Source organism: Alligator sinensis, unplaced genomic scaffold (genome assembly GCF_000455745.1).
Source record: "Alligator sinensis unplaced genomic scaffold, ASM45574v1 scaffold60_1, whole genome shotgun sequence".
NCBI lineage: Eukaryota > Metazoa > Chordata > Crocodylia > Alligatoridae > Alligator > Alligator sinensis.
The window spans coordinates 82,566-91,567 of NW_005841858.1; the positions used below are offsets into that span (position 1 = coordinate 82,566).

General features: G+C 39.2%; 1 long non-coding RNA gene across 1 annotated transcript in view; it reads right to left on the minus strand.

Moving 5' to 3' along the window:
- LOC102379570 overlaps positions 1–6,367 on the minus strand; it is a 35,528-nt gene extending 29,161 nt beyond the window's left edge. The window contains exon 1 of the long non-coding RNA XR_322977.1: positions 6,057–6,367. This is a non-coding gene — a long non-coding RNA (uncharacterized LOC102379570). The remainder of the gene's footprint in view (positions 1–6,056) is intronic.
- Positions 6,368–9,002: the final 2,635 nt, after the last annotated feature.

Below are 9,002 nucleotides of genomic sequence, written 5' to 3' on the forward strand. Positions count from 1 at the left end.
GACCCCTGGGGCTGACAGATGCCATCCAGTAGCCACCGAGGGGTGGGGGAAGTCCCAGTAGGGTCAATGACCCCTGGATTGGGCAAACCTGAAAACTGGGGAGTCACCAAAGTCTGCCAAGGACAGATAAAAGGCAGTGAAAAGTGACCCTCAGTGGCGCCCTCTTGATCTCCAACTCGACCAGACCTGTCCAGCCAGAAGGACCAGCCAGCGACCCCCTTCTGGAGGATAAAACCACGCTGAAAGAAGCCTTGACTGGCCATCGACGGCAGACTCCAGCGCTTGTAGGATAGGTAGAATCTGTAGCTTGCTACTGTGTGTGTGTGTGTGTATGTGTGTGCATATGTGTGTGTGTGGGGACCAGCCTCAAGGTTTATGATTCAACTCATTACAGTGTTTCAATCCACCTAATAAACTAGAATTTTAAGGATCCCGAGTTGGACATTTGTAGCCAACACAGTAATGTCAGTTAATATGCAGTAAATGCACATATGTAGACGTAGCTACTGACATGCTCTGGTATGATTTACTCCTACTCATACAAGCTGAACAAGCATTGCAGAACTGGACTCTTAACCCTTTGTCATTTCCTGATTAGAGCAAAAATGTTATAACATCTTCCAGTGGTTAGCAATAAATCTCCCTTTATGATCCAACCTCAGCACCCTCAACTCCTACATTGTCTATACTGCTTGTCACATTGAAGCTTGACACCAAAAAGAAGAGCCCACCTAGTCACTCCTGTTCCACAAATGCTAAATTCCAGAAACAAAGCAACACTATTGCCTTCAAACGACCCTGATCACACATCCAGCAGTGCTCCTAGGCAATCACAGGTGTGCTTATCGATATGCACGCTGAACTATTCATTTCCAGGATTTGCACATGTGGAATGGGAGAAAGTACTTAGGGTGTGCTTGTAAGCTTCAGAAGCAGTCTATACAAGCCCCTTATGGCTCTAACCTCAGTAGATAGAGCACTATGATTCTTTAGCTTTATTTTTCAACCTTTCCCCTCTTTCTAAAAAAATTAATTACTGACTTCAAACTGTTCTACCTTGCTTCCAGGATCGGTGCCTGGAATGAAGAACTCATTCCTTAATGCAACCTAAAAAAACAACATGTAGCTAAAAGGAGGGTAGGAAATCTTTTTTCTGAAAAACGAACAACTATAGTGAAGTGCATAGTTGTTTTTTTTTTGTTGGAGGTTGCCAATGATACCTGCCTTGAGGGAACACACAATTAGCAGAGCTCAATCCAAGACACTACTTACAGACAGCAATCAAAAGGCTGAACTACAGCAGAAAGAGAATTTTTTAGCTTGCATAACTTACATCATAAGATATTATATGAATCATCTTGTTCCCTCTGACAAGCATTTACAAGGAAAACCAGTCTCTTATCAGAAAGAATGGCCTTGGGGTTTAGACACACAGGATTTAAGTCTTCTATTTGCCTAAGTCACAAATTTATGGCTCATTGAAGTTGAAGTTAAGGGCATGCTGAAGTTAAGGGCACACTTCCACTGACTGAAGTGGGAGCAGGACTGGACTGCTGCTCTGATTCCAAGTGGAAACTAAGGTATTTCAAGTGGAGTTTGCCCCACCCTCTTACCCCTTCTACCACTAAATATTATTGGCCACCTTTGAAAGTGTTTAGGCCAGCCTTTCTGCACCTCAGTATTCCAAGTGGCAGGGAAGATGTACAGAAAATGCTAGATTTTAAATCTGATGAGGGATAGGTACTAAGTGCCCTTAGATTTTAAATAAGTCTGGACACCCAGGTATTTTTAGGTATCTTTACTGGCAAAATGTAGGCAATTAAGGACTGGAGGCTGCCAAGTGGAGATCCTGAGAATTTAGATTTTGAACTAGGTGCATATAGTGGTAGCCGAGTAGGAGTCAGCTAATGACTCTTGGATAAGGACGCCATGTTTTCTGGATCCCATTTTTTGGTGCTTAAATCTCCCCTTCAGGAAGCCAAGAGCTGCATATGCATGAGATGATCAGTGTCATGCACTGTATAGGGAGACTAGGAATCTAGCTCACAGCTGCACACCTATAAGGGGCCCAAATGAAAGTTACACTGGTATCCTTAATTTTGGCATTTCCCAACTTTCAAGTGCTTAACTTATACCCAAGATAATATTTTAACCTTAGTTTACAACCAAAATAATAAATACAAAAACATGTTAAAATATTAAGTAGCACACAATGCCATTTTGGCTCCTTGCTGCTAAGTTTCTTATATGGTGTTAAAATCTATACTGTACTTCCTAGTTTAATCAGGCACTTCCAGCACTTCCTTTCCTCACACTCCTATAGCTTCATTCCTAGAATATTTCACATTTGTTTTCAGTTTTTGATATCCATTGACATGTTGCACTGTAAAAAACGATCTATTTCTGTCAGTTAAACCGTACTGACTTTCTGTGGTAGCAATTATCCCATGACACACAGAAGAGGAAATGACAACTGTTCATTATTCTTCCCCTGCTCCCTCCCTCCCCCCACCCCACCACTTTTAACAATGGCTTATATTAACCACTCAAAGTAGCCACTGTTTGAGGATAACGTGCTTTTTAAGAGGAATGTCCAGCACTCTCAAGCCTGGCAATTTTACTCAATAATAAAATGTCTTCAGTGATGAGGTATATAGATATTTATAATGTAGAGGTAAAATCTACATTTATGGACTCCTGTTGCAGCTTAATTGATGTCAATATAGTTATACAGGATGCAGAATTTTCACACAAGATTTTGAATGTTTTCAGTCAATTCTTACAGAAGAAATGATTCCTGCTTACATGTTGCTGTTCTCATAGAAATAAGAACAAAGAACAACAACTTAAAAAGATGAATCGTTTTTTAAGCAAAGCTTTTAAATTTAATTTTGAATGGGACCAAGGGGAAAAAAAGGGCGTGGGTGTGCCAATTTCATGTCTTATCATGTTTGAAAAGCAACATGCCCTGCCAAAGGGGCAATATGGTTCTGCATTGGATTGCATTTGCCAAGAACAATCTTAACACTACAAGCACGAACATATTACATTTGCAGTGGATTTAAAGCAGTTAAGACTGGGTACACTTAACCACAGCTGCAAACACCAAAAGAAATAAAACTTAATTCTACACTTGGTTATTCATATTACCACCAAGATAATTCCAGCCTGGTTTACCCACTCAACATATTCCCCATCTTGTCTCCACATTATCTTTCTACCCTAGGCAGCTTTATCTCTCTTGTGCATCATACAGAGACAGGTGGGTCTCAGATGAATTACAAATGTCTTTGGGCCATATTTCAAAACCCCACTTAAAATTTAATAACTTTTTACAACTGGTTTCAGCGGGACTACTTGTAGCGTAAGGCACTTGAAAAAGTGTGTCACCATCTGGCCCAGATGGAATAAAATATATTTAGCATCAGTCAAGGCATCAGAATCTGGCCTTCATTTGAACAGTTGTGAAATAAGATTGAACCACCCCAACACACACACTCTCTACCACAAATCATGGTAAGCATATCTATCTACCATGATGAAAACTCATTGACTTCATGTAGTTATATAAAAATATGAGAATGCCAATCATATTCATGTTCAACAAAACCATTTAAAACCTAGCCATTTTACAGTGTAGAAGGAAAATTTCCTTTAATGAGGGCAAGTACTAGAGCTCATTTCTTGGTGGTAATAACATGCTAACAGAAAAAAATAATAATTTCCTTTAGAAACTCAGAGTACTATTTTTTTTTCTTTAATAGGAGGAGGACATACTATTCATATACTTCTAAAATATATCATGATAGACATAAAGGAAAGAAAAAAGATTACTAGAAGATAAGCAAAGCAGTTCTAAAATGGTTGAGCAAGGATGCCATAGAATTACGCTTTGCTACTACAGTATTTTCAAACGCAGCTGTACAATGCTCTTGTCTACCCTGGCCCAACCCTTGGTTGGGAGTGGTACAGCAAAGCAGGAAGACAATCCCTGCTCCATGCAGACTAAATTCTGGAACTGACAGCTTTGAATGCATGCCAATAAACTCCTTGTTTCATGCATGCTAAATTGTCATATATCCATTGCTAAGGCAGCTACATGATGTGCATTTTGGCAGTATGTGCACAGTAGAAAACCCAGCAAGGTGGGGAAAAGTGCAGGTATGTCCTTAGTATCCTTAGAATTCCTGTTAACTGTAATGCTGAGCTCTAAAAGGGACAGCTATATCAGGAATGGTTACTAGCTATAGTATCGGCAGGACCTGAAAGACCGTGGATAAGAATCAGTGGATTATTCAATTGAATTCAGCTGCTATATATGAGCTTAAGGCCAGTGTCTCTCTTCCTAGCCCACCCTAAATGAATCAGTTGGAACTTACTGTGTTCTGTAGGAGGAATTGTGCATACTTGCCATAAGGCTGTCAAGTCTATATTTCTTAGTTAACTTGCAACAACAAGATTGCGTGTGTGGCACTCACACTGGCAAAATTCCCTTTCCACAACAAGCTTGGCATTCAAAAACAGAACCACTAATCACATTCCCTGTAGATTCTGAGTCACCAACAGCAACAGTAGGTATGAAATTGCTTTGGACTGAATTATACAGGCACAGGGAGTTCCATAACTTCCAATCCCTCCATGAGCAACACTTAGGGCAAGTTAGTTCTTGTTATATCTAAAACAGACACTGCTCTTTTCAAGTTTGTTCTGTTTAAGAGGAGAATGTAGGGAAGCTGGGGAGAGGTCAGTGTTCCTTAACATCACTGATTTATTCAGGATAGGATATATATTAGTTAGACACTTGCAGGGTAAACTCTCTCTCAGTGCCAACTGTTGTTTTTTGTTAATTCATTAAATTAGTTTATCTTGGCCCAGGCAAACCAGAAGTGTCCTTCTGCACATCCCACAGCTTCCAATTATTTTGCTGCAGGGGCTCTAGTCAGACCTGGCTCTGATATATATCATGTAACCCATTTCCTGAGAAAAGTCTGATCAGATTTAGAGATGCAAGAATTTTCTCAGATGAATTTTATGAAATAACAGGTCACAATAATAGAGGAAGCACAAGCAAAAACTGCCAATTAGAAATGTCTGACAAGTTTTGCACCTGCAGTGAAGATTGGATGATAAATGAACAACAGTTTTACTTCCTGGTGCATCATTTCACTGAATTCAGAAATAGTCGTTACGTTATCAAGCATAATATTCTGGACTACACAATAATTTTGTCTGTCAGGGAAAGAACAGGATGCCCAAGTCCTAGGAAAGTTTTAAATAAGCATCATGATAGGGAAGATGTTTGCTGCATGAACTGCCACTCACACTTTTTTACTATATACCAGAGCTCTTAATGGTGAAGGAGTAGAACACTTCAGAGCTTTCATTAGCACCAGGACTCTCAATTTAAAAAATAAGGGGAAAGCCCCACAAAATCTAGGGCCAAATTCCTGGCATTTTCTGTTGGTGTCAGCAAGGCCAGCAGTTACCTTAGAGCTGCAAGTAACTTCTCTATTTTTTAATGGATATACCAGAAACAAAGGGGTTATTACCACTCTCAGATAATTTGACAGTAACAGTGTTAAACTGTATGTGGACTCGTGCCAACTCACACTTCAAATTATATTGGGTTTCTCAATTAATATGTTAAAATACCATCTGCCTGGCCCTGATCTTGATTATCATTTTAAATATGCTGTTTAAACCATATTCATTACCAAACAAGGTCCAAACCACCCAACCATTTGTATCTTATTCTGGAAAGTGCATTGACATATATTTTAACTTGATAATGGCAGGGTTACTTCTGAAAAGGAAGAGCCCTCCATTCCATTTCATCTTGAGCTGTGCTTTACTCTGTAAAATGTCCTATTGATAGGACAAGAATCATTGGTAATCACAAGGCCTTATCTATACTAGAAAAAATTTGCAAATATAACTGGCAACCTTTTCTAGTGGAGCTCCCACTTAGACTGGCAAGATTGTTCATTAGCCAGTAGTGCCTATACCTATTGTTGAGAATGGGAGGGAGCCTTAATTGCTAAAGCCAAATTACGTACCTGGAAAGGAGGGCCCACAAAGTCAGGAGTCAACCCAAGGGGCTGGAATCAGGAACAATAATCAAACCCTGTGATAGAAATCAGAAGGTAAGCAGTTCCAGATTGTGGCAGGTTCTAGGTCAGGTGCTAGGAAAAGATTTTGCCAGGATCCAAAACAGGAACTGAGAGCCAAAACTCAAAATTACAAGCCAGAGCAGGAACCAGCAGACAGGCAAGGGCAAGACCCAATACAGGAACAAAGAGAAAATAATAGATGATAATCAGAAGCCAGGCACAGTCACAGGTTCATGAAGCTCAGAGCCGCCAACGTTCCTGCGGGAGAAGTGGGCTGCAGCTGACCAGACAATCAAGAACACCTGGACACATCAGGAAGCTCTAGGCAAGCCCTCAGCTACAACTCCAGTTCCACAAACTCTTGGCAGAAACACATACTTTGTCTAATAAGCGGCCTCTCTATTCAGGCTTTGGCTAGCAGGGCTAGAAGTTGGCTAGACATGTGTTTTTTTTTCACTCCCGACAGAGCCTTGTGGCAATAAAAGCATATGTAGATAGACCAGGCTTAAAACTCTATTTTCTAAATCAGACTGGCAAACTTTGTCCAATGCTGAGTATTATAAGAAGGCATATCACTTACTGTGGCACTAGCAATGCAATTGTTAGCTGTTAAGGAACATACAAGTTCCTGTACTTCAGTTTGATTGGTGAAAGTCAGCTCCAATTTTATTTATCTTTCTTTAAATAAACATCTGCCCTTATTTATGTCTAGGAGCTCCAGGAACACTATCAGAATTCAGTCCCATATATTTTCCATTACAGACTTGGATAGCAGGCCATTTTGCTGACTTTCTTAAAGCTCCTAGGTTTATTTTTTGAAGTTATGGTTGATTACTGTAAATCACCTCTTCACTTGGAGTTGTGGAACTTCATTTACGTAAGACAAGGCAATGCTCACATTTGTGTAAATCCCTAAATGCAGCCATGTCACCCTAGCTATGCTGGTATGCATTTTTCCTAGTCAAGAAATGCCCACATGAAAACGTGGAGCCACTGTGCTTGTTATGGTGGGGTTTTTTGGCCCACTGCACTACCAATAGCCATCTTTTTTGCCTCTGCTCTAGGTACAGACTAGATCTTGGCTTCAAGCATTTGTATGCATCATAGCACAACCTTTTACATTTTTTGTGGTGTCTCCTAAATTGGCAACAAGCCATGTTTTTGAGTTTGGAGTTCAAGGTAGCTCTGTATGGAATCTTGATTTACAAATTAGGGATAAAATAAGGCATAGATAAGCATACAATCAGTTAGGAATGAGACAAAACATCTTTCACAAAAAATCTTATAGAAATGACCTTCATTACTTCTGCACAGATTTGAGCACTTGTGTCTTCCTTTCTTAAGAGCAAACTGATGTTCAGGGATATTTGCTGCTTATAGATTTTTGACTTGATGGGCCATATAAGTATGGCTCACTGATCACATCTGTAGCACAGGTCAAGAATTTGGATACACTTCATAACAGCATGAGATTCACAGCTCAGCAGTCAGCTTTTGATTGGAATTCTCACTTTGATGTAGGTGTCAAGTGAGGAAATTAGGATAGCTTTAGAGACTAGTTTAGGCTTTTTTTCTAAACTGCCTAGCGTCCCTGCAACCATTAAAAAGTCTTAAACTGTTCTTTGGAAGTCACTGATGTTCACAAGAACCAATCATGTAAATTTTGCAGTGATGTTTTTTAAAAGTCCTAAACTTATTTGAAAAATTAATTATTTTGTATGACATTACCCAAGTGTAAAATGGTAATCCAGATCAGTCAGCATAGCATCTTTAGCTAATGTCATATCTGTAGGATAAACTGAAAATTACTGACCATATGCCAGCCATATCTTTTTTTAGTAGGATATATTTTCATGCCCTTAGCAATATGCAGCATCATAAAATTCTGTAATGTATAGCTGCACACTGTTCAAAAGGCATTTTAAATGCACATGAGCTACAGTAATCTCTATACCTCAATCAAAATTCTGGGAAATTAGGTGTGGCTATCTGGGAATGTGTCTTTACCTGACATGTAATTCACCCATACAAAATAAAAAAAGAAAATTATGTAATACTCCTGTCATGAAGAGAAAAGAAACAGGCATATTGAGTTTGACAGAGAAGATTGTACTGTATTAAATGTTTAATGTACTTTTAAATTGCCAAATATGATAAAGTCAAACAGGCTGGAATGATCATCCTGCTATCATAGTACAGGAATGGGAAGCAGCTGCTCTGAACTTTACTGCAGCTCTGCCACTGACTTCCCAAATGTTCTCAGTTAACTTTTTGGAACCAACTCTATTTGTACCAAGACATTAAACACAGGACTGATCAGAAAAGCTGTGTAAAAATAGTGATTTATTGATGGAAACTCATTCAATGGACTCTATAATTTAATGACATTTAATATATTTTGACAAAAATTCCCATAGAAAATTTTAAAAATGTTTCTCATTTTGAAATTTAATTTTAGATAATGTCAATATTTTATTGCAACATTTAATTTAATTTATTAAGGTTTTTAATTTTTCTATGGTTTATATAAGCTGGTGACATCCGGAGTAGTAGCACAAATAAGCACAATATAATACTAACATGCTATAATTGTCAAATAATTATTTTATTGTATTTTGAGCATGTATTGAAACATCTTACTGAATTTATTCAAATCCAAGATGAGGGATTTTCCACCTCCATCAGCATTGTGATAGCTCATTTAGCAGGGTAAGGGACATCCCTCCTCTCTTTCTGCTCCAGGTATGGTTGCTCTAGCTATGATCTGGCCTGGCTGGGAGCTGCTGGTCCTTCTCCCTGTCTGGGCTAGGCTTGTGCCAGGCAGGGCCAGGGCCATGGCTGTTGCTGACTGCCCTGGAGCCACGGCAGAAGGTAAATGGTGAGGGAGGGATT